The sequence below is a fragment of the Myodes glareolus genome, chromosome 14, assembly GCF_982192425.1.
Source record: "Myodes glareolus chromosome 14, mMyoGla1.1, whole genome shotgun sequence".
Classification (NCBI taxonomy): domain Eukaryota; kingdom Metazoa; phylum Chordata; class Mammalia; order Rodentia; family Cricetidae; genus Myodes; species Myodes glareolus.
This window is the reverse complement of record NC_142039.1, coordinates 13833295-13859632: the sequence shown is the minus strand read 5'-3', so window position 1 is coordinate 13859632 and position 26338 is coordinate 13833295. Positions and strand designations below refer to the sequence as shown.

The 26338-nt window shown below is 41.9% G+C and overlaps 1 protein-coding gene and 1 pseudogene across 1 annotated transcript in view; one reads left to right on the top strand and one right to left on the bottom strand.

Moving 5' to 3' along the window:
- Nucleotides 1-26338, bottom strand: part of Rsu1 (Ras suppressor protein 1) — a 179622-nt gene that overhangs the window by 54888 nt on the left and 98396 nt on the right. The window lies entirely within an intron of this gene.
- On the top strand, nucleotides 16015-16540 carry LOC125417548 (transmembrane protein 128 pseudogene; annotated as a pseudogene).

Here is a 26338-nt window from a genome sequence, read left to right as displayed (position 1 = left end):
CTCCAGCTCTGAGGACCCAAGAGAGTGTGCATGCAAACCTTCTCCTTCATTTTATCTGGTCATGTCTCCAGAGAAAACCAGATCAATGACAAGTCCCCCCAAAAGTCATTGGCTAAATGGATTGCGCTCCCACAACAATTACAGGCCTTGATGTCTACATGTTAAGACATCCCATCTTTCCAACTGTGGTTCCTCCTAAAAAATTTTTGATTCTTCACTACTCCAAACAAACAAACAAAAACAAAAAGCAAAAACAAACAACCGTGGAACATGTTTGCCAGGTTCTACTTTTCCTCATTGGTTAATTTAATGTCTCTTGTTTTGTGTTTGGGCCTACAATTCCAACATGACAGGTCTCATTATAGATTTAACTATGTCACTTGGTATGTGATATATTTCTTCTGAGGGTTCCAATGCTTAAAACCTTTGAAAATCTTCAAATCTTTAAACCTTAACCAAATGGCCTCTGCTACTGGGGAATCTATCTGCAAAGGACACACAATTCTGTGTGTTTTACGGGCAGAGGTGATGGCCATGAAATTCTAGAATAACTTTCAAAAGATGTTTGAAAGGTCAGATGCTGCTCCCTTGAGCAGAAAGCGAATCTGGTCCCTGTCTAGGATGGCAAGGTAAGCTCTGCCTCCAGAGAGAGAAGCACACATTTGTTTAATGTCCTTCATTGAAAACAAATTTTCATACAGTATATTCAGAACATGGTTTGCTCTCCCTCAATTTATCCCAAATCCTTTCCACCTCCCCATCCACCATCTCCATTCCCTTTCCCTCATTAGAAAACAAATAGGTAACAACAGCCAAATAAAATAAAATAAAAAAATCAAACAAACCAGAATTTTTTTTTAAAAAAAGTGGAAAACACAAGAAACACTGACAAACAAGCAAACACTCAGAACTCATAAAAAACACAAAATTGGACACCATAATATATAACCAAAAGACCAATAAGATTTTTTTTTTAAAAAAAAAGTCCAAACAAAGCAATATGAGACACGAATGTTTACAAAAGTATCACTGAATTCATTTTCTGTTGGTATCGACTGCCAGGCCTGGGCCTACTCGTCACTGTGATTATTATATCCACTGAGACATCACTGGAAAAACTAGCATTTCCTTTGCAACTGGGTATCATTTGGAGATTGCTTCTTGTTTAGGGATAAGAATTTGAGCCCACTTTCACCTTTTAGCACCAGGACCCCACTGCCTGGAACCTGCGCAAGCCCTGTGTTCACTGTGGGCTGCTCTGTGTCATCCCTTGGACAAACGGATCAGGGGACTCACCTTGATTATGTACCCCATGATAGTGTCTGATTCAGAGTGCTGTGTCTTAGACTAGTGTCCCCCAAACTGAGGCAGATACACTCATCAGCATGAGAGTAAAGTTTCACAGCCCTCATAGTTCTTGATAATATCTATGTTCAATACTGTAGCGTTCCAGAATTTCAAATAGACACGTGTGAAAACCTTGCATTCTATCATCATCCCCATATTTTAATTTCTCTTTACTATTTTTCCTCTTTGTTTCATGGTGAATATTTTTTCATGATCTTCCAGAACAATCTCTTCAGCTGCATGTAAATGTATCCTTAATATATGAGTTTTAAACTATCATGTATAATGGCTAATAGTCACTGTCAACTGGACTAAATTTAGAATCACCATGACAACACACCTCTGGGCAAGCATATGAGGTTGTTTCCAGAAAAGTTTAACCTAGGGAAGAATCATTCCAAACATAGGCTGGATGGAGCTCAGGACTGGATAAAAAGAGGACAGGAGCAAAGCGACAGACTCCTTGCTAGGACTGTCTGTGGACGCGATGTGACCAGCTGGCTCACGCCTCAGTTATGACTTCTTCGGGACTGTCCCCTCAAACTGTCCCCTATTCCTTGCTAAACTGCTATTGTCATAGCAAGTAGAAAAGTGACTTCAATACGATTATCACACTTTTAATTGTAGGATTCTATCCAGTTAATTTAAAAAAAAATCTGGCCATTTGATAGTTTCATCCTTGTTCAATTATTTTCTATATTCAGGACCCAGCATATCAGTGTCCTAAGGCCCTGGAGATCTAAGTTTGCCTTTGCCTATTGGTGCTGAACCTTGTAAACACTAGCTTAGATTATTTCCTGCTTGGAAAGCTTCCGAGAGCTGGTATTTCCTCACGGTAACTTCACATGATCTGACTCTGCAGAGATCTTGAAAGTGCTGAATATTTGAATTCTTGCTCATCGCTCCCAGGGGTCAGAGGGCTCCATCAATGTGGAAACATGCTACCTGACTATTCTAGGCTGTTGTTGTCATCACCACACCAGTGGCATGAACTTCCTCCTTATATTCATCCCCAGATAAGTTCACAATTGCAGAGAGGATACATGAACATGATAGTGCATGCTTTAGACAACCACAGGACACACCAATTTGATCATGTGCTCACTAGCTCTCATGGGTCCTTCACTGAGAACTTGGTCTCTTTGCAAGTTCTGTTTCTGGGAGTTGTTGCGAGTCTGGCTCCTAGCTGGACCCCAGTCCTTGTCATCTATTCCCCAAACAAACTAAACAAGTACCAAGCTCCTCAGCTGAGCACTGTTTCTGGCGCAGTCCTGGGGGTTGCCTTACACCTTTGGTTTCCAGGCCTCACCGTCTTAAGGCCCCTTGAAGAGTCCTTTTTGTTCTCTGGCAAGTCTGGTGACATATTTATAAAATTCCATTCCCTGACCTGTCCTGTGTCTAGTCATCTCTTTAGTAAGTAGCCTTTTAGAATATCTGAGCCCCATAAACTATCATTTTTTTTTCTTTTTCAGACAACCACAAAATGGGCATCTCTCCTTTCAGCAGGTGCCTCTTAGAGCTGGCTAAAAGTAGTCGTCCAGGAAAAGACTGAACAGTACAACGTTTCTGGGAATTTACACCAAAATTCATATTATTTTGCAATATTAAAACCTCATAAACTGATCAGATTGTTTCTCAGATTTACACAGGCTTGAGACAATGGAAGCTCGGACACCATTTACTCTGTGTTCACAACAAACATCTATAGCTACCATGTCTCCCTGAGAAAACTGGTAAATTTCTAAATGAGTTTCTGATGAACTGAAGAATAAGGAATCACAGGAGTATTGACTCAAGACATCCTACCTTACTACTACAGACTCTAAAGTTTCAGGAATAGGCACCGTGGCCCCTTGGAGTCTGTAACGCTGTCTACTGCTCCTTTCCCAACAGAATCACACTGTGACCTCGTGACTTCCTGTGACGTGCACTGTCCAGCTTCTAAGAGCCCTTAACTGACATGTAAATAACTGAATTGTGGCAAAATTGAATCATAGCCTCAGAAGTATAATTTTGGTGGTTTGAAACCCATATTAAGACACATCAGAATGAAGGAATCAAGAATCAATAAGTGATAATGTGGTTGAAGCTCCATTTCTGTTGAAAGAAAAGAAGCTTCCAAACTTCAATCAGTTAGACGCCCTCTGATTGCTCATATGCTGATTCATACAGACTTATTTTAATTAAAGAAAAAAATTAGGTTACATTTTTGTCCTGCCATCTTAAAATTAAAAGATAACATTATCAAAGAAATCTAGCACAGGATGACATTAAATACTCTGTGAAGTTAAAGATGAGATTAAATTTGACTAAAAAAAGTCCAGGGCTGATGGAGTAAGAAGTTGCCCGTGGTAACAATAGCTGGAGGGGGGCATCCCTCTGCAATCCTGCGGTAAGAAATAACTTCTCTACGTCTGGAAGGATGAGAGTGCCTTTTCTCGGTATAAAAACAGAAAGGAGCCAGAAATAATGATGTTTAGAAAAGCCCATTCATGCCTCAGACTGTGGTTTCTGCTTCACAATGCCTAACTCCCTGAAATATCTTCCGGCGAGATCTGTGTGTGCCATGGCAGCCTGGCAGACAGAGTTAGCAGCGCAGTGATAAATATATTCAGGACAGTTCATTCAAAGCCTTCCGTTTCTAAACAAGGGTGGTACATGCTCATGCACGCTGGGGGAGGGGGTCATTTGTGATGCTCAGGCTTGTTCTGCCACCCCCACCCCCCGCCACTCCCTCAGAGTGAAGAGAGAAGTCTTTATTCTGGAAAGATGAAGGGACTGAGCATAAAGATGGATTTAAGGTTATAATTTGCTTATTTGGGTATCTACTTCTTTCAATTGAAGGAGCTGCATCAAATCTCTTTGAACATTTCCTAATGCTCTTGATAATGGGTCAAAAATATTCTTCAATTAAGCCTCCAAAGCACCCCATGGAACAAGCCTGACTATTATCTCTCCATTGAATGGTGCAGGAGACTCTGTAGGCTAGGGGGCTATAACGACAGCCAAAAAGGTCACTGGGAGAGCCACTCGCTGTGCAGAACAAGAACCTGTGTCGTCAGCAGGCAAAGATCAGCGCTGGTCTTTCTTAATTTCCCACATGGTCGCCAGCAAAATACAGAAGATACAGGACTTCACTATACACGCCGCACAAATGGGTGACGACAATCTTTTCGCTTTAACCTTGAATACAAAACTGCAGCCATGCAGGAAGAGACACTCCTAATTGCATGCCATTTAACAGACAAAATCACATCTTTTCAGATTTCCACGCAGCAACTATCTAGTCCCAGAGCTAGGCACAGTTTAGTTACTGCCTCCGAGAGACCGCCCAGGTGACCATGGGACCTTTTTTTTAGAGGTGACAGGTAAAGGGGTGCATTCAAAGAAAAGTAGTTAGTGAACCTGCTATAGGCTCCAGGGAGCACAGCAGGGATTTGGGTTAAATCTGCCTTTATGAACACTGTTTATGGTCCCAACACTGACCTTTTCTTTATTGAGAATTTTATAGAATTCACTAAAATATACAGCAGAGAAGCACCGAATGCAGTTCCTTTAACACATGACTGTTTTATAAGGAAGAAAGGCTTCATTTTAATCTTAGACATTTATGAGGACCCCAGGGAAATTCTAGAAACTCCAGTGCAGTTATTCCTTGTGAGTCCTCCTACGTGCAGCGATAGCTTCCAGCCCAGCTAGCTACCCATCCGGAGCTGCATACTTGGTCTGATGGAGGAGCAAGCTGCAAGTCTTGATTATGCGGAGAGCCAGCTCTGGAAGGTCAACAGTGACCAGAAGACCAAGCCAAAGGAGCAAGGTCGTGTTAAATATTGGTTCAGCATGTTGCCACATCTTAGTTCCTGAACCAATCACCACATCTAGGAGTTCAATGATTGCTTCTTGTGAATAGGACAATGCTTTGGTACAGTCTGGGGACTAAGCTGTGTGCCAGGATACCTAGTTAGTGCCCTCTCCCGGCTGAGTGATTCCCACGGGGAGTTGCATTCCATCTATGCAAAGAGAAGGCAACCAACTGCATTATCTGAGGCATCTCTAGTGCTGCTCCACTATTACATTCTGGATTATCAGTCTTGTTTGTTCCTTATCAGTTCAGAAAGACAATATTGGAGAAAAATATCATTTTCTCACAGATCCTTGCCTAAACTCAAGCTCACTCTTTCTGTGACATTCTGGGATACACTATTATTATTGTCACTTAGAGCATTTTTTTAACTTTTCAAAATAAGTTTATTTATTTTACATACTGGCCATAGTTTCCCCTACTTTATACCTCTCAATCCCTGCCCGCCCCCCGATTCTGCTCTGTTCCCCAAACCAATCCTCCTCTGTTTCTGTTTAAGAAAGGGCAGGTCACCCATGAGTATCAACAAAACATGGCATATCAGGTTGTTGTAAGGCTAAGCACCCCCGACTCTGTATTAAGATTGGCCAAAGAGATCCAGTATGAGGAGTAGGGTCCCAAAAGCCAGTAAGAGTCAGAGACAGCCCCTGTTCCCACTGTTATGAGTCCCACAAGAAGACAACAGTATGCTGAGTGCCTAGGTCAGTGCCACGCAGGCTCTCTGGTTGTTGGTTAAGTCTCTGTGAGCCCCTATGAGACCAGATTAGTTATTCTGTGAGTTTTCTGGTGGTGTCCTTGAACCCTCTGGCTCCCACAATCCTTACTCCTTCTCTTCTGGAGGATTCCCTGAGCTCCACCTAATGTTAGACTATGGTCTGTTTTCATCAGCAAGCATGTAGTAAAGGATTACTACATGGTCAACGCAGTTCTCAGGGACCTATATGCATTATCTTATATACATTTGATTGACAACATTATAAGGCAGGCATTGTTAACTGATGTTTAGAAAGTTCCGACAGTGGACTGGAGAGATGGGTCAATAGATAACAGTGTTTTCTGCACAAGCATGAGAACCTGAGTGTGAATCCCCAGGCATCCAGAGAAAACAGTAGGTGTAGCCACATGCACACCTGACACCCCAGCACTGGGGATGTGTGAATCGGAGGTCACTGGGGCTTCCTGATAGTCTAGCTCCAGGCTAGTCAGAGACATCGTCTCAAAAGAACGAGACAGAAAGCGACAGCAGGACACTGGGCATTGTCCTCTGTTACACTTGTACATGGGAGTGCGCGCGCACACACACACACACACATACACACACACACAAATTTAACAAACAATGGCATGGGTTTAGAATATGAATCGAAAGCCATCTGTCTTCAGAACTTGGCATCCCTTATTTTTAGGTAAGAGAGTATTTGGCACCTAACTACTAATCATATAACAATAGCTTTAAAAAATATTTTTGTCCAAAACTTATTCTTTAAAGATTTAAAAACAGATCTTTTCCACAAAAATCTACTATTTTTTAAAAACCTTAAATAAAAGATCCTATTAAACAAAATGGAAATGATAAAATCTGGACTTAAAAGATGCTGATATTGAACTAGTCCACTGTGAAATTTAGATAAATTTCTGGTCTTGTGCCATGACAAAATGGACAAAATAATATACTGGGACACAGAACAAGATCTCGACAGTTCATCTAGGCAGCTATGCAGTTATGAATAATTTTAATAAATATGCAAAGCTGGTATTCTGCCACATAAAATACGTAGTCAGTTGTGAACTTGATATATATTTGTAGACTATAACGTGTCCTTGGAATTAAATAATTAATTGTCACTTCCATGAATACCACTATCTTTCGAGTCTAGGCAATCTGCCTTTTGTCTAGTACTTTTTAAAGATTAATTTTGATCTTTCAGCATTTTGCCTGTGAGTGTTACCGATTAATTTTATAAGTCAAGTTTTATTCTACAGCGAGAATCTCCTGCCTACTAGAAACAAATTGCAGACTCCTTGCCAAATGCATTTCTACACCCGCGATTCTGATGTAAAACTATTTTCAAGGATAAGTTGAAATAAGAAATCTTATCTATGTCTTTCAAAATAAAGAAAGACTCAGAACAACACATATACATCTACATGTACACAGTGCACACAACAGATCAAGAACACAAATGCTCATGTCCTTGCTGTGACTGAGGATGTGACTACATGGATAAACAACCTACTGAAGGGAACATACTTAAGCTCTTCCTGTGGTCCATGCTTAGGATGCTCTTCATCACTGAGTCACAAAGACTATGGGTCTGTCTTGAGCTCAAGGAAGAAACTGATGTTTATCAAAGATAAACCATCCTTGGGCTGTCTGTCTAGTTTGGAATCCAAACTTGTCTTGGGCAGGTTTTACTCAGATTTGCTTTTCTCACTATTTTCATCATAGATAATGAAAAATAAGGAACAAAAGTTAAGAGTGGGGGCACCTGGGCTTAGATTCTGTGCCATGTTCTTAAGCTTTCTTAGAAGTAATTCCCTTTACTGGAGCTATACATCAGTATTGGGGACTCAAACTCGGGTCCTGATGCTTGCTCACTCTTACAGTGAATGCATCCTTACCAATGGCTATGAACCACCGAGCACTTCCTGCATGTTTTCTCTGCTTAATCTTCAAAACACTGCACTCAGTGCTAGAACACAATGACAATAAAAACAAAATCTGTTATAATCTCCTCCACTTTCCACACAATCACTAAGCCTCCTGCAATACAAGTATATTACTGACATGACCATAACACAAGTGTCAACAAACTCAAGTGAAAGGAGAGATATGAGCAATTGATGATAGGCCACTCCCTGCTGGGCCAGGTCTGAATTCCCAGTGTGCAAGAGTGTTTGCTCTACAAGTGTGAGGACCTGAACTCCAATTGCTAGCAAAAACAGATCACGCATCCTCCGATGGAGATGTTCAGTTAAAAATAAAAAGGTAACTGCTCCAGTAGACAAAAGGTAAGATTGCACTTTGAACCCAGATCTCCTGCTTGCAGTTCCTAAAGGTCCACATGTAGATAAATTCTGCCTTCCTCCTGAGGCTGTCAAGATTTCCAGGGTAGAACCTGTTCAATAACGCCAAGTGTCAGAGCCCTCTTCCTCAGGGTCATGCTCAAGCAGCATCGCAACATTCCACACTTGGTGCATACATCTTTCGTGGCTATTCAGGTGGCCTCTGGCTATAAATGATGCTCTTCCAGCAGTGCATGTGGTACAGAATTATCATCTCAAGATATGGAAGGTGGAGGCAGGAGGATCATGAGTTCAAAGCTAACTTTAATTAAACAACAGTGTTCTGTCTTTAAACAAAAATGCCTTCTCTAGATCCCCAAGGAAAAGATACAACTCCAGGACCTGCAAAGGCTCACTGGCCAGAAACAGGCTGAAGAAGGCTGTGGGTCCAACACTTTCAGTGCCGTGGCTGCGTCTCATTCATAAGGCAGGCAGCCACATTTGTTTATTAAAGCACGTGCACCTCAAAAGGAGGACTTCTCCCTTAATTCTAGCTATATCTCCTCTCTTTATATTCCTTCAGCTTTCTGCATTCCTCCCTCCCCCCTTCCCTCCCTGATGTGCATAACTAAAAGGAATTCACACTATTCACTTTAGAACTATAAAATGCCACCCCCTCCACTGAAACCCTCAATTAACAATGAAAATTTAATTAGGAGACATTTTGTAGTAACATAGACACTAATCCAATCTGTAAGAAAATTCAGCACTAAATCTGGAACTGTGCAGGGATGGGATTCCGCCGCAGGGAAACAGGCCGAGTGTTTTAAAGCAGCGGTCACTCTGCAAATTTTGTGGCCTTGGAGTCAACAGGTCAGGCTGCATCACAGGTGACAGCAGTTTGGGATAAATACCGCTCTCTATTGGAGGATCTAGCTCCTTCTCAACATGACAGGAGGCTCCAGCTCCTGAAGACTGAACAACAGCTGAAGGAATTCCTTATGCCTTTCCCTATCCACATTCTCAGATTTATAGTGGGATCTGGGTGCTTCTTCTGCCTTGTGATGTCTGAGCTGTCTCTTCTAGACTGGGGGGGGGGGGGGTCTTGGACCTTGCTCTCCAGCTGGAGGCACTATTTTAGGTAGCTGTGCATGTTTTGAAGGTAGGGTTCTGCCAGAGGAATATTGGGAGGGATGAATAACTCCAAAAAACCTTTTGAAAAAGCCACATGGAGATGGACCCACCACTGTAGAATCTTCCATATACATACATACATATACACACACATACATACATACATATATACACATGCACACACGCACACACACACATACACATACAGTAAAAGTGAAGTTAGCCTATAATGGTAGGACAGTGCCCATAGTAGACACCATATGGCAGCAAATTAAAGGCCCAGTGCCAGAAATTGGCTACCTCTTTTGAACTGTTACTTACAGTGAGTCTCATAGATGCCCAAACATTACGTACTATAGACAATACTGTTGGTTAACCTTCAGAGCCTGTCAGTAACACCTTACCAATGAAGAAACTACATACTCGAACAGAGAACATGGAGATATCAAGCTGGTGCAAACACTGAAGCCTCATCCCCAGTGGCTAGCTTGTATAGTGCTGGAAGGTGCTATGCACACTACAGAGGAGAAAGCAATCACCACTTCTGTGAATTCTGTGAGCCATAAAAATGTCTGGCTTGGAAAGATAAGCCCACTGGTACAATAGAGGCATGGACATCATGGAAGTAACCAGTCACTTTCTAATTGGATTTAAATCCAATTTAATCCTGCTCCAAAAGATGAAAACCATGTCTGGCACCATTTTCAGGCCAAGAACCTGTGGTTGGCAGGTCACAGTCCCCAGCATAGAACCCCATAACTATTATTCTGTCAAATGAGCATAATATTAAACTGACTTAATATTAAATATTAAAATATTAAAATGGCTTATCATTATATCCGTTGATTAATGCATCTTTTAACTCTTATTGGAGAAGCTAATATTTGCATTAGATGATAATAACACAAAGACTCATAACTGGCCAAGATGCAGAGAATAAAAGACTGTGGAATGCTTAACCCTAAATAGCATATCTTTATCATATTTCTCCATCCCAAGGCTCGGGAATCGTAGTAGAAAATGAAACAGAAAGACTAGGATCCAGTGACGGTGGATGACTATAACGAAACAGTGTCTTCCTGACAGAACATGGCAGCTACACATACGAACGTACAGTGGTTGTGACAGCGTGCACATCCCTGTGCAAATCCAAGGCAGAATTCAAGGCAAACCTCAGCATGGGGAGATGAGGTGGACATCGTGGCCCACCACTAAAAAGCTATTGAAAACTGCTAGCAACTGAGAGACAGGGTTGTCAGTTTTAAGAGTGCTGTCCTTGGTGAGTTGACCACACTCCAGTGGAAGGCCACTATTTATGTAAATACATAAGTTGATGTACTCAGATGGGTCTGGATCAATAAGCTTCAATAATGTAGAAAAGACACACACACACATACACACACACACACACACACACACACACACAGAGAGAGAGAGAGAGAGAGAGAGAGAGAGAGACCTAGACAAAGAGCTAATGGTGGAAATCATTATGAATGGGCAGTCCTCTGACGAGGACAACTTTTCTGCTCAGGCATCCAGTGGCCCTCACGCCACGCGGCCCTAGTCATGAGGCTCAGTCGAGAAGTGTGCTTTTGGGCCTTAGTTTTTACATTCTAGTGCTATTTCCCACCTCAAGGAAGGGGACTCTTGGAGAATAATCAATTCTTTGGTAGGGTAAAAAAATTAAAGCCGAGGTCTACAGCTAATAAGAAAACAAAGACACAAAGGACAAAGAAGAAACTGTGTGAAAGTTCTGTAGGTGTATTTACTTCCTGTAAACCAATCTAATAGAATATGATCTGTAACAGTCTAGAAGTCCATTTTAAAATTCAAAAGAGAAATCAAGTATGCTAGAGAACTGTCCTACTCTGAGCTGATGCTGGCTCAGTCAGTAGTGCTCACATAAACATCCAGGCATGGAGGAAACACGTGGAGGCAGGAAGATCCCTAGAGTTTGCTGGTCAGCTGATTTAGCAGAATCGTTAAGCCCCTTGGTCCTAAGTCCTACTAAGTGGTGACATCTTAAAAATCAATGCAGACAGTACCCAGGGAGGATAGTCCCTGAGGGGGTATTCTGACCTCCATAACCAGGAACACACACACATACCACATGCACCCAACCCCCCACCGCCGTGCACACATAGAGTAATTTACTAACTAAATGAACAAATAGAAAGGGCACATATTAATGACATAAGTCAACTACAAAATCCAACCATGAAGCCTACAATGAATGTACACACACCCATTGAGTCAGAGAGTACAGCTGGCCAGAAAATTGGTCTGCACCTTTTGCCTCAAAACAACCCATCTAAGAGGCATGCTAAGTCAGAACCAAGGTGACTTTTGGAAGGGCAGACTTTGGGGACTAAAGATGGAGCAAGGGAGATCCTGTTGGGGACCCCTAGTACATTTATCTTCATGTAAAGCAGAACATATATGTCTTTGTAGGACAGTGAACTGGGTCAAAAGCAGACGAGCCAAGTGCTCATGAACTTCTCATTAATCTCTACACATTGACGTTCAATGAAGGCATGTAATAGACTTCTAGTCACGGCCACCAAATAGCTGAGAAAACAACATTAAAGGAGAAAATACTTGTTCTGCATTCGTTTCAGGTTCCTGTCCATCATTCACTTGTTTCATTGTTAGAGGTTTGTGCAGAGGCCTCGGGCAGAAGTCTATGACAAAGGAGGCTGCTCACCTCATGAAGTCAGGAAGTGGAGAAGAGATGGAATTGGGGAACCTGGGACCAGCCAGATAAAGCCCCAGTGCATTCTCTGAGTGACTGGCTTTCTCCATTGAGGAACCTGCTAAGGTGTTCTGCCACCTCCCAGTGACGCCACCAAACTAAAAATCCACCAACAGATGAAATCACTGATTAAGTCAGGGTCTTCAGGATCTAGTCATGGCCACACCAACAGCTGGCTCTTAGTATGAGAGTTTTGCTGAGGAGGCAACCTCATCTAAAACCGTAACAGAGTGGCGTCACTCCTTCCTTCATTCTTAGACATTACCCTAAAGCAGGGTGAAGAAAGAGGTTCATTTGGGAAATGAGATTTGAGGGGGGTGTCTTAGTTTTGGCATTCTGGTACTAGTTCCCACTTTTTTAAGGAAAGAAGGACACTTGGAAAGTTTTTAAAACAAGGCAGGCTGAGTTTGACCCGTGGGTCTGTCATAAGCCTCGCCTATCTGCTGTTGAGTTTCTGTGTGACTGTTTCGCCCCTGCAAGTGGAGGTGAATGCCGACATCTCTGGACCACGCCTTCATGGGAGATGAGGCCCATGAATGCAGACCCCTTGGAGTCTACAGCATAGGTGGAGGCCAAGGAAGGCGGCTTCTCCGCCGTGAGTGCGACCGGAATGGATCCTGTCATACGTGTATCAGCAAAGGAAGAGAAAAACTCGCAGAGATCGGGGCCTCCTGCTCTGAACTTCCTCAGTGAAAGTAGCTCACGGTCCTACGGTTCTTCGACTCTTTGTATCTGAACTGCAGTGAGACCAAAGGCACCCTGGAAAACCTGTTCACGTGATGGGTGGGCTTCAAGGAGCAGTTGTCACTACTTGCCATTATATCTTTTCCAATCATATTTCTCTATAAAATTGATTTTCCTCTGTGGCTACCAGTTTTCTTGTTGCCCCATCTTGTTAACTGAACTTAGAAAAAAGAAATAAAGCAGAGTCTCCCTTCAGGAAAGTAAAAAAAAAAAAAAAAAAAAAAAAACAGTTTCAAGACTTTTAAGTATTATCAAACAAAAGTTTTACTGACAAAATTCACATTCCTCTGGAGCTATCTAGCATTTGGTACCAAAATAAATTCGGTAGTTGCAAGACACATGCTATTAAAAGATCACCACTCAGGCAGTTTTTATTAAGCACACATAATAAGAACAGATTTAAAGTGCTTATCATCACACATAAACAGTCTGAAACACACATTTCATCTTAGCTTACAGCCCCCAAAACTGAAGGAGGGAAGGAAAACTGTCCCCCTTGAGTGTGGGAACAAGTATGGCACCTCTACGCCACATTCCTTACTCCCACCCTTGTGTTCTTTAAATGATGGGAAATGTTCCCTCCGAACCTAACCTAAATGGTGAAGAGAACACGCCCACCCCTTACTACATCAACTAGTTCTGTGGGGTTTACTCCCTCTACAGATAATCACCTTTCCTAGTTCATTGTGTGTCCCTCAGAAATGCTCCACAGGCTCACAAACACATCCATATACTTCCCAGTCCTAGGGAGTCCTCCACTGGTGGACAAACAAAAGACTGGCAAGCAGCAAACCCTCAGATTCACCAGGTCTCCCTCTGAAGTGAGGCATCTCTTTGCCATTTAAGAAAGGTACTTAGACGCGAAGAGAGCTATAAAAACAAGAAGCACCTGGGACGACCTACTCTCCTTCGCACAGACGGAGAACACGTTTTAATGTTCAAAGTATTATTTAGCATCTTCCCGAAGAAACAGAAAGTGCTACAGACTTTGGTCCACTTCAGACCTCAGAATGGAATTATTTTGAAGACATCAGGTGACCTGTCAAAGACTTCTCTGAATGAGATGGTTTGTTTATGTAATAAGCCACTGAGACCATACCACATATAAAGCTACATAATCAGGAAATCAGGACTCTCACTTTCAGAGAGATTCCAGGCTCATAAAGGAAAAGTGTGTGTGTGTGTGTGTGTGTGTGTGTGTATACATACACACTACTCCCAAAATATGTGTAGTAGTCACAGTAATAAATAGTACACATATGTAAGAAGCCTGGTACCTGGTAAACCCTTACATATGATAGCAATTATTACAACCATCATGAAGATTGCTACCAAGAAAAGAAAAGATCCTGAAGAAATATTAGAAGGACCCTACAGCAGAAGGGTAGCAAAGGATCTAGGGATGAAAATGGAAGAATACCTAGATATTCTATAGGCAAGGATGGAAATAAAGAACACTCTCAGCAGAGAACTCAGCCAGCATGAAGATCTGTGGTGGAAATTAGGTGTCTGTCATGCGATATCTCATAGCCCTGCCATTCTAGGTCCAGCGCCAGTGGCTCTGCATAAGGGCTTTGTCATGCCAGGGCCCTGTTGTCCTGAGGATCCCCTTTCCACGCAGCTCACCCCACACCACAGAGTCGAATCTTTAATTAAACCTTCTAAAGAATATCAAAATCCAGTAAACCGAAGTCAGTTTCCATTCTTCAGAAAAAATATGTGAAATATATCTACATGGAAGGCAATTTGAATCCCACCCCTTCCTTCGTGTGCCTTTGCCACCATGCCCAAAGGCCTGACCCCAGGAATTCTGTGATGGAAATTCAGAAGAAAGTGCAGGTGCTATGTCTGAAAAACACTGGAAATGATGCTTTCTACCTCCCGTTTATTTAGCATCCTGGGTCATAGTAAGCTAAGCACAATATTCATCTGGAGAAAAACAGAAAAGCTGCACCCGAGAAGATAACGATTGCCCCGCTGACTGCGTGTGTGAAATTATGAGTAAGTTCTCTGCTATTGGCTGTAAATATCACACACAACTGACAAAAGCACCGCCTTAAATGGTCCTTTACATGCCGCTTTCTCTACCCTATTAAGATGCTCGTTGTTTCTTTGATTTATCTGATAATAAATTTTTGATGACTGGTAAGTCTCATAAAATTGCTCTGATGCTGACTGCATTGATTAATAAGTCTGACGAATCGAAAGTGTCAGGAATTCATGTGTAAGAATAAGTTACTGCCAAACATCTATTAGATATTCCATAAAGTATAGAATAAAAGGTTGATCTGGTAATTTTATCTTGTATTCATTTTCCTGTAACAATTTATATTTGGGGTCATCATTGTCTTCCTTTGCGTAAAAAAAAATCAATAAAGGAAATCCGGATTGGGTGTGAAAATCAAGAATTAAACTATATTTAAAAAATAATGAATTAGTATAACAATAAACCATCTCTAGAATAATAAAAAACTCAGAAATAGTTGCTGGAATTACCCTAAAAGAAGATGTATTCAGAAACTACCTCATTAAAGATGCAGAAATTCGGTAAGATCATTCATCAAAGCAGAACTGAGATAGAAGCCACGCTGGTGTGTGTGTGCGTGTGTGCACGTGTACATGTGTGAAGGAGCTGTGTGTGTACTTATGCATATGAGCATGTAGAGGCCAGCGGTTAACCACGGTTACTGTTTCTCAGGTATTGTCTGTCTTGTTTTTGAGGGATAGCTTCTCGCTACCCTGGGACTTTACCAAGTGTGCTAGGCTGGCTATCTAGTAAGCTCTGGGCATCTCTCTATTACAAAGCAAGGCAAGGTACCTCATCCAACTTTTTGTTTTGTTTCTTTTTGTTACAGAGCCCTTGCTGTCCTGGAACTTGCTTTGTAGATCAGGTTGACCTCAAACACACAAGAGATCCAGCTGCCTCTGCCTCCTAAGTGCTGGGATTGAAGGTGTGCACCACCATGTTCTTCTTAATGTGAGTTCTGGGGCTTGAACGCAGGTCATCAAGTACTTTAGAGACTGAACTATATCTCCAGCTCTTCCTTGAAACTTCCTTTAAGACCAACATAGGCTATAATTATTCTATTTAGAATCATGTGTTGTTTCTTGACTTAGAAAGTAAGCCTATCGGTGTGATGTCACTTCCGTCGCACTGGCAGGCGCCGAGATGGATTCTTCGTGGACTTGGGAGGAGCTCCGGCGGCGGTTACCTGTTTCCTTCCGAAGCAGGGCTGGGCTCTGAGGACGACGCCAGACCGTCAGAAACCTCCAAAGCTGTTGAGAAAAGGGAGAGATCTCTTCCAAGACTTAACATCCATTCTGGACTCTGGATTCTGGCATCCACTGTTGTGACCTACTATGTTGACTTTAAAACCTTAAAAGAAAATTTTCACACTAATAATTGCTGGTTTCTCTTTGGCGGGACCCTGTTGTTTGTCAGCCTGTCAATCGCATTTTACTGCATAGTCTATCTGGAATGGTATCATGGGATTGGAGAATATGATATCAAGTACCTGACGCTAGTGCCCATCACAACCGCAACCTTCATTGCAGCAGGAATTTGCTTCAACCTAGCTCTGTGGAATGTGTGGTCTTTCTTCACTCCCTTGCTGCTGTTTACTCCGCTTATGGGGGTCGTGAGGTTCATCTCGCTTCATATGAAGGAGAAGCCTGGTGGGCGCAGGTGTCTCTGAAGAGTGGTTTCTGTGGGAAAATTGTGACTTTCTGAATAAATGACTTTCTCTTGGGTGTTCTCAAACAAGGGATTTGTCAGCAGTTTGTGTGACAAGGAACTCAGGAGTGTGACTCTGTCAGATTTTGGAGACAGTGGTGGCCCTTTACAGGAACACAGTGTGCCCACAGTTTTACAGACCCTCAGGGCTAGCTGTCCTTGTATAAGGTGACTGGACACAAGTATGAACGAACTGTGTTGTCACCTTTAGTAGTCACTGGATAGCTCATATTTGTCCCAGCTTTTTATGGAGAGGAAAAACAGAAACATCTTATGATTTCCTGCTACATTGGATTTTACCATTATGTAAGTTATTTGGTTTTAGCATATTTTAACATATGTACTTTTAATAATGTTTCAGTATATATAATTTTTTTTCCTGTAACATCAATAAAATAGTTTTATAAAAAAGTAAGCCTATCATTAAATAAGCAAATAAATAAATAAACAAATAAATAAGAAAGAATCACTACCCAGAGTCTTTCCTCCTTTCTCTGTCTTCAGGGTTTCCCAACAGAGTCACCGTGTCTTTACGGTCTCATGTTGCATAATATGAAAACAGGTCCTTTATCTTTGAAATGGCTGTGCTAGGAAAGCAAAACAATCTAGCACCAAGAGAAAAGAACTCTATAGTGCCCGCCATCTTGAACATTCACCCAGGGATCTCATGAGTCAAAGTGGGAACAATGATTTTAAAGAGTTTCCAGTTATGAGTGCTGGACTCCAGGCTGAGACAGACTGCGCCTGCGCACTTAAGGAGAAATGCCAACAGGCGTAACACAGAGCTGAAAACGTCCCCTGAAACAGTGTATGTCTACTGGGAGCGTTCAAGTGACACAAAAGCCCTCCAGACTGCATCTCTTTCTTTGTGGCATTGGTATGGTCAACTTGGTCTTATTTAGAAACCCCCAGGATTGTGGGGGATGCCTGTGGGTGTATCTGTTACGGCACTTCTACAGCAGACTAAGGGTGAGGACACACCCTACATGAAGGTGGTGCCAGTCTCCCATGCTGGGACCTGAACAGAGTGAAGGAACAATGGAGAAAGCCAGCCCGGCAAGCATGGTAACCGTTTCTGCTCCTTGACTATCATCTGTCCACTGCTTTGCTCTGCCACTGTCCCTCTAGCTTGATAGACTGGCATCCTGGAAACCAAATCTTAGGCAAAACAAACATTTCCTCTTATGTTGTCTATGAGATGCTTGGTCAATGGGACAAAAAAAGAAACTAATATGCTCCTTATATTGGAAATAAAATGGAGTTCAGTGGGCAACAATCTATGAAATTTTCCCTCTTGAACCCTCTAGCTAAAGATGGGCATTCCTTTAGCTTTCTATCATTTGCAAGGTACCTTTATATTCAAACCAGCTTGGATTTTGACAAGATTTATCCTTAAAACCATTCACCCGCATCAAAACCTTGTGGGAGCAGGCCTGCAGCAAACATGGTGAAAACTGTGCTTTGGAGGGACATGCTACTCCGGATGCCAAGCAGGGACACAGTACTCTGGATGCCAATCTTGAGGGGACACAGGTGGGAACACAATGCAAGACCTCAGAGGAGACAGCATTTGGACAATTCTACAGCATTTGGACAACAATATTATAGAGTGGGGGTGATGTTCTCTCCCATCAGGCCTACTATTTGATGAAGATCTACTAAATTCTACCCTAAATTCAGAATGTGACCATGTTTGAACACAGTGTTGCTATAGAAGAAATCAAGTAAACCAAAACCATTAGGATAGGTCTAAACCCAGCAGGACTGGTGTTCTTGTTTGTTAAAAAAAAAAAGAAGAAGAAGTAAATTTGGTCACAGAACAGAAGGGCAGAGAAGGAAAAATAGGTGAAGAGGGGCAGGGAAAGAGAGCCATCCATCTACTAGGGCAAGAAGGACACACCCACACAGCAGGAAAAGAGGAACCTACATACCAGGGTGACCGACAGGCTTGAACAGGCCCTGCCTCATGGTCCTCAGAAGGAACCAAGCCCACTGACAGCTGGCCTGGGACTACTGGCTTGCATTATGGTTTGGTAAGTCAAACGCCAGTGCTAATGCCAGTAAACCGGTGCCAATAGTTAAGGTAAAATTATCAGAGCAGAAACCTCTATAAAGACAAAATAATAATTTATAAAAGCTAGAGTAGTCATTTATTTAGCTATCATAAAAAACTCATAATTGGCATCTGATTCAACCACTAACCAACCACTATCTAACTGGGCAGAGACTGAAGTATAGGCTTACATATTGAATATTTTAAAGAAAATAGAATTATTACAATACTAATATGGGTGTCACATATTACTATTATGAAGCTAGTTAAAAATAACTATACTAGTGAGCAACTACTTTCTTTACCACAAACATTTTTAATACCATAAATCTTAAAATCACACATGAAACAATATACAAACGGAACAGAATAAAACATAAAAAAATTGTCTCCCTGATGCTTGATGAGTAAGTTGGAACCCTGACAAACGCCTGTGACTATAACTTATGTTTAAGTTTTTATCTGACAAAGTTGGTTGCAACTCTTTTCATAACATAATTCATTCTGATCCCATATGCCTGACAACAAGGAAAAACACTTAACTGCCAAAAATAATAGTAATAAATAAATAACACCTCCAACAAAGTCCAACTAGAGTAAGAGATTGGGGTTCAGTAAAAAGCTAGCATGCAATAAAATAGGATACAACTGTGTAGAGAATAGAAACCAGAGGCAGTTTAGTTTGATCATATAAAAGTGCCACTTCTTAATTTATCTCTTAAATAAAAAAAGTAAATTCAGGCAATAATTCACTGTAGTTGGATAGAAAGCACCGAGCTCTGAGTGCTCAAATTGGGGAATCTGAGAAAGATTATCAATACAGAGGGCTATCTTTGTCACTGAAGATGTCAACATCTTACAGGTCAAAGTGATTATATCAAGTGACTACTGTCTAATCATGGAACTCAAAACAGTTCCTCTTGAATAGGAAATCACCTGACATATTTCCTTTGGGGAATGTGGATAGAGTCTAGTTGGTGTTTATTTTCTTCCTGTCAAGTGTGAGAAATTACACATATTATACTAGTCTTAAAATGACATCACAGTGTGGCATGCCACGCATCACACACTATACACAAGCTCAGTGCAAGTCTGAATATCAACAACCAAGAGAGGGAGTGAAGGGGGGGGGAGAGAAGACAGGAAGGGGAGGGTCACTGAAGCAAAAGGAGAGGAAGAAAGAGAAAGAGGAGGAAGAAGCAGGGAGAGAAGGAAGGAGGAGGATGGAGAGGAAAGAGAAAGAGGAACAGGAGGGAGAAAAGGAAGAAGAAAGGGGAAGAAGAAAGAAAAGAAAGTGGAGGAAGAGAAGGAGGAGCAGGATGGGAAAAGAGGAATGGAATGGGAGACAAGAAAGAGGAGGGAGAGGAAGGAGAATGGGGAAAAGAAAGAGGTGGAAGGGGAAGAGGCTGCTCCACACTTTAAAATGATCAATTGATAGATTCTGTGGGCAAAGTTCAGAATAAACATCTCTTCAACCGACAGAGCAGGTGTGCCCCCACTTTGGTCCTCTAGTGGTTAATCAGGAATTTCTAATGACAACTGCAGGAGTCACTGAGAAAAGTGCAAAGCACAGGGCTTCACCTCCTGTCAACCTTGGTACCACCATGGCCCTGTAGAATCTCAGGAAATTCGCGTCCTCAAGGCCTGACCACACCAAAGGACCCGAGAAAAACCCGCGATGGTCAATGTGGACATCAGAAGGGACCATTTCCAAAGTCTGGATTTCTACCTAAGCATGTCAAGAGGGAATCATTCCAAAATATGATATTATCAAGTGTCATTGTGTATAGATGCCACCTGGAACACCAGCAAGATTCTAAAGGCTGGTTTTCAAGCCTTTGTAGGTTGAGCTTCACAGATGTGGTGGGTGGAGAATATAACTCGCAGAGTGTCAGGGCACAGAAAATGTCAAATGGAAAGCACCTTTCTTTATAAAACTTGAATCATTTAACACAAGAGTGGAGAAAACAAATCTTTATAAACACATTTAAAAGAATAAAGGAAAAAACTGTTTACAGAATAAATTATGAATATGTCCAATTAAAAATATTAGTTATGTGTGAAATTTAATAATTCTAAGACACAAAACAGAAAGGAAAAAATCCTTCAATGCAAAACTTATTAAGTGATTTTCCCAAAAATTTGAAGACAGAGAAAAATATTCCACACTCTTCCTCCAACAGTCTAAGTAGCTCCTGTTACCCTTGAAGGGAAGCACAACTTTACTAGGACAATTAACAACTATAACCAGACAGAAAAAGAACTGAGCAACTAAATCAAAGATTGACAGTCAATATTACATAAACACTCTTAAACTCTGTGCTCACAGTCCATTTGCTATATGGGGAAAAATGAAAGCTACGGGATTTTGTGATTTAAGGCCGTCACCTTAACAAAACCAGCCTAGTCAAGCTCTAAGAGAGTTACATTTATTTAGAGAAATAGGATCGTCACTCAAGCAAATAGCTTCAGTTGTTTTAAAAATCTCTCTCTCTCTCTCTCTCTCTCTCTCTCTCTCTCTCTCTCTCTCTTTCATGTGCATGGGTGTTTGATTTTGTGAGTTCATGTGCCCATATGTCCAGAAGCCTGCAGAGACCAACAGAGACCCTATGATCCCATGGACCTTGAGTTACAGATTATTGGTTGACACTCTATAAGCTCTGGGAACTGAATCAGGTATCCCGAGAGAGGGCTCTCAATTGCTGAGTCATCACTCCAGCTCCACAAGAAATCTTGGGAATGTCCTTGGAAGTTTTACAACATGTAGGCTATTAAAACTCAAGAAAGACGGTAATGGTGATGATGTCATGCTTTTATGCTTGCAAATGATGGACTCTTTGTTCTTGGAACCAACCATCATAATTACCAATGTCATCATGATCCTTAATTCTCTGAGGTCTTATCATATTTCTTCTGTTTTTCTCTCTGGTGGAGATAAACTATTCCACTTTATTCATTTATGAGAGACACACAGTGGTACAATGTACCAAAATGCGGACACCAAGTTGGAATCTAAAAACTGGGGGCTATCTTGGAAGCTGGCTACTGAATGTTCAGAGAGGATCTGCATCTGAGGTTTGCCTGTACAGCTGTTACCTCTCCATCACTGTGACACAATGTCTGAGAAAATCAACTTAAAGGAAGAAAAGATTTATTTTGGTTCACAGTTTCAAGGGGGTAAGTCCACACACACTGCTTGGTCCCATCATTGTGGGTCCATAGCACAGCAGAACATCACAATGGGCAGAGTGTGGCAGACCAGAGCTGCTCACCTATGGAAAGCTGACATGTGCCTTCTTATAATGTACCCAAATCCATACTGAACACTGAGTTCTGAGTCACTGAAGAGGATTTAATTTGTACCTGTCTGCATGTTTTTGTCTACAAGTCAACCCCAAACACACCTAAGGACTATCACTTGTTAGTGAAGGGCTGCAGTTGGTGCTTGCAGAAGGCATACCCTTTGAAAGAAGAGGTGGAGGTGCAGTCTCCGGCTCGGCACAGTTGGAGGGCATGGGTCTCCTGCAGAAGGTCAGCAAGGTTTGAAAATGTCTCAAAGGGGGGCTAGAGAGATGGCTCAGTGGGTATGAGCATTGCCTGCTCTTCCAAAAGGTCCTGAGTTCAACTCCCAGCAACCACATGGTGGCTCACAACCATCTGTAATGGGGTCTAGTGCCCTCTTCTGGCCTTCAGGCATACACGCAGACAGAATATTGTATACAAAACAAAAATAAAAAAATTAAAAAAACTAAAGAATCTTAAAAAAAAAAGCCTCAAAGGTCAACATGTATGGAAGGCCACCTCTGCAGCCTTGAGCAAAATCGAGCAAAGAATCAGTTGTGACTTGTCTAAAGTTTGACAGACAATGGCCTCCCAACTCCACCTAAGTGTCCTGGTGGTTTTGTTGTTGTACCTTCACAAAGTAAAGAGATGTGACACAATCCTACCCAAAATTTAACACTTTTAATGGCTTTATCTTTTTTTTCTGGTACTTCGTAGCAACCCTTGACCTTTTGTTTGTTTGATTTCTGTTTTTGAGACATGGTTTCATTGTGTAATCCTGGTTGTCCTGAATCTGGCTTTATAGACCAGGCTGACCCTAAAATCACAGAGATCTACCTGTCTCTGCCTCCGGAATGCTGGGATCGAAGGTGTGTGACACCACTGGCTGTCTGTACTGATCCTCGTTAAAGACATGTGCAGACAAAAGTTTGAGCTTCATTGTATATTATAAGGGAAATAGAATGATACATTTATTAAATCTAAACAGGAAGCCAGCTATACATATGTAGCAAGTATAAAGGAAATTATAAATGACTGGGAATAGTCAACTTTTAAGATTAAAAGCAATCTCTATAGCAAAGATTTAAGGAAAGCTTTGGTCCTTCCTGTTCACTTCTACTGTACAGAAATATTGTTTTCATGTGGCTTAATTTATTTCCAGATACAATAGTTAAAACAAAAAGGTCTACAATGTTCTGTATACTGTTTACCAGTATGTAAAATTCACAGAGAGAATCAAAAGGTCCTGATGGTTCAACTTTCTCCTTGGTCTTTCTGAAGATATAAACCCATCTGCTAGCTTTGTGCATCCATCTACAATTCCCTAGAAAAACCTAAAAGGCTTTCAGTTTTCATTAGATATGATTCCCTGCTTCACATGGTTGTCTTAGAGTGAGAGAGTCCACCTTATGGGTACCAGATGCACTGGTAAGGGTACAGAGACTGGGTTCCAGATACACAGACTGGGTCCCAGATACCCTGGTGACTTAAAGAACTTCTAGGCTGCTGACTCAGCAGCTACTAGACGATGTGTTAGTTGATTAATAAAGCCCATTTATGTCCATTATACCCTGGGACAGGTTTGCCACAGTGCAGAAGGAAAGGTAACTTTGTTTTAATTCTACATGCAGATGAAACAACTAGTCCTCATAAATCAAACACGATGGCTGGTTCTGCCGGATTCCCCAGCGAAGAGAAACAAATGCTTTGTGGTTATTCGTAATTGCCCACCTGCCCTCAAGCACTGTTCCCATTAACTCACATGAAAGGAGAATCCCTGAGGGGGCATATTTCCTCCAGGGAGAAAAGCAAGCCACAAGGTAAAAGAATGAGGGAGAAGCATCTTTTGTGTCAAGTCAGGTTGGGAACAAGAATGTGGGCTTGCCACACTCTGCAAATTGTACCTTTCATGGGGACGCCCGTGTTCCAAAGGCCTCTTTCAACTAACACGTCTTCAGCCTAGCATTTGTCAAATGTCTCCTTTTGTTAACTTGTTGACAAGAGTGAACTTGTCAGCTTTTAAAATGGCTGCGGTCGCTGTGTGCGTGCCTAGATGAAAATGTGCGAAGTGCAAGCTACTCCCTTTCACAGTGAATCTTGTCAAGGGCTCAGACTTCAACCCGGCTGCTCCTTCAGCAGGAAAAAAAATATCTACCTCTGGAAAGGTAACAAGCAGTGATGGGCCCATCAAATTTCTACAGACATCAAAGAAGTCAAATAGAAATAATAGGTGAATGGGTACCATCCCCAAAAGAGTTAAAAGGTGATGTGTGTCTCAACAACAGAATGAAAATGTGTTCCCTAACTCCAGACTTAGCCACCTATTTTACACTAACAGTGGAACAAGACATCATGAGCAACACAATGAAGTCAGTATCTTCCCCTTGAAGACAGGTGAACACAGAGCAGTCTCCACCTGAGAAATGGCTACAGCCAATGAACACCCAGAGTGTATCCTTCAGAATATCTCTGAAGAGCTCTATGGCAGGGCTGGTGAGATGGCTCATAGGATGGATCACTGGGCAAAGGTGCCTGTACAAAAGTCTGATAACTGGAATTAAACTCCTGAGGACTACAACAGAAGAGGACCCATTCCTTACAATTGTCCTCTGACCTCTACATGTATGTCATAAACACACACACGCACACACACACACGTGCACACACACACACACTATAAGAAAAACAAATCAACATCCTAGCTGCCAACACCTATTGCTCTTCTTCCGGCTTCACTGACTAATCTCCTCTTTGTATCAAGTGAAATCATCTTCAAGAACCTAGGGTTTCATTTCTGCCTAAGCACCTATTCTCTGTCCATTTTGAGTAACCACATTTCTTTCTGTAGTCCGTCAGAGCCAGTACACCAGATGAGCCAGCGTTGCACTTGTCACATCCCTATATCCAGGCCATCTTGAGGATGTGCTTAAAAGTGCCAAAGGCACTGGGGAAATTTTTCAATCACCAGCATGAAAAGAAAACTTTCTGGAATGTTCCCTAATTCTTTCCTGCTTCCATCTAGGAAAAAGATGAATGGACAGGGAAAAAAGGAAAGAGGGGTTTATCCTCAAATTTCAAAATTTCAAAGGCCGAAATCAAACTGTGCATTCATAGGTGTACATGTACCTTTAATATGTGGCCACATATTAATAAGTGCATATATGTATGCTCATTAAGTATTTTTAAATAGAGGAGACAGGATATATCAGCTAAAGTAAAAGAGATAAAGAAACAAAGAAGTAATTATTAGAAATTAAAAGGATGGCTGGGGAGAAATGATAGTTGGCAAAGTGCTTCCTGGCGAGCATGAGGCTGAGGTAGATTCCCAGCACTTATACAGAAGAGCCGTTTAGGCTGTAGTCTCAGTGCCGGGGAAGCAGAAACAGCGATGCCCTGGGACTCGGTGGCCAGGCGGCATGTCCATCTTGACAAGTTCCAGGCCAGTGACAGACCGTGTCTCAGTGAACAGCATTCCTAAAGAATGACACCCAGAACTGGCCTCTAGCCTGCATACACATGTGCACATATTCACACACGTGCGTGCACACACATGAACATATACCCCTGTTCACCCTCACACAAAAGAAACTATAAAACTTTAGGTTCTTTGAGAACCTAAGACTTAGGCACTGGACATGAAAGTTGCCTTTATCAAAGTAACGAGAGCCATGAATAAATAGCCCCATGGTCTCCTGTCAAACTTGGAAAAGTGGTTTTAGATTATTAGAATTTTTAGAATTATAATACTATTGTTTCTGGTAGAAGGACACTATGTGATGCTGCTTTGGCAGTAAAGGAATGGAGCCGGGTGCTAATTACCGTAAGGGTGCGTCTGTCTGTCCATGTCCTTGCAGAGGCCCCCAGGCTGCAAACAGCCCTGCATGTTAACATGTGTGTGTGGGGGGGTGGAGAACAGTGCTGGACAAGCAAGAGCCTTATGACTATGACCTGACTCTGCGTCTTAACTGCCTAATGAGCTACATTTTGGCCCAGCATATCTTATAAATGATGCTAGTTATGAAGAGAGAATATGGTTTAAAAAGTTGAAAAGAGAAAGCCGTCAACATTCACTTCTGTCCCAAGGAGGTGGGAAGAGGTCATAATGGACCCTGCCCTTCAGCGCTGAACAGAGTAGTGGATTGTCCCCTAAAAAGGAGACAAGGTCTTTGTACGCTTCCTTACACTTCACAATGTTGATTTAACTCTACCAAAGGTGATCCACTTTGCCACAGTTAATCTAACAGACAAGATAGTTTATAATACACAAACTGCTTCATTACACCAACCCTCAAGGTGAGGATGCTAATAACGGAGGTGAGAATACAAACAACAGGGCTGAGGGGTGTTCAATAGGCAAGGTGCCTGCCATGCAAGTGTGTCAGATCCTCAGAACTCACATAAAACCAGACACAGACACCACAGCAC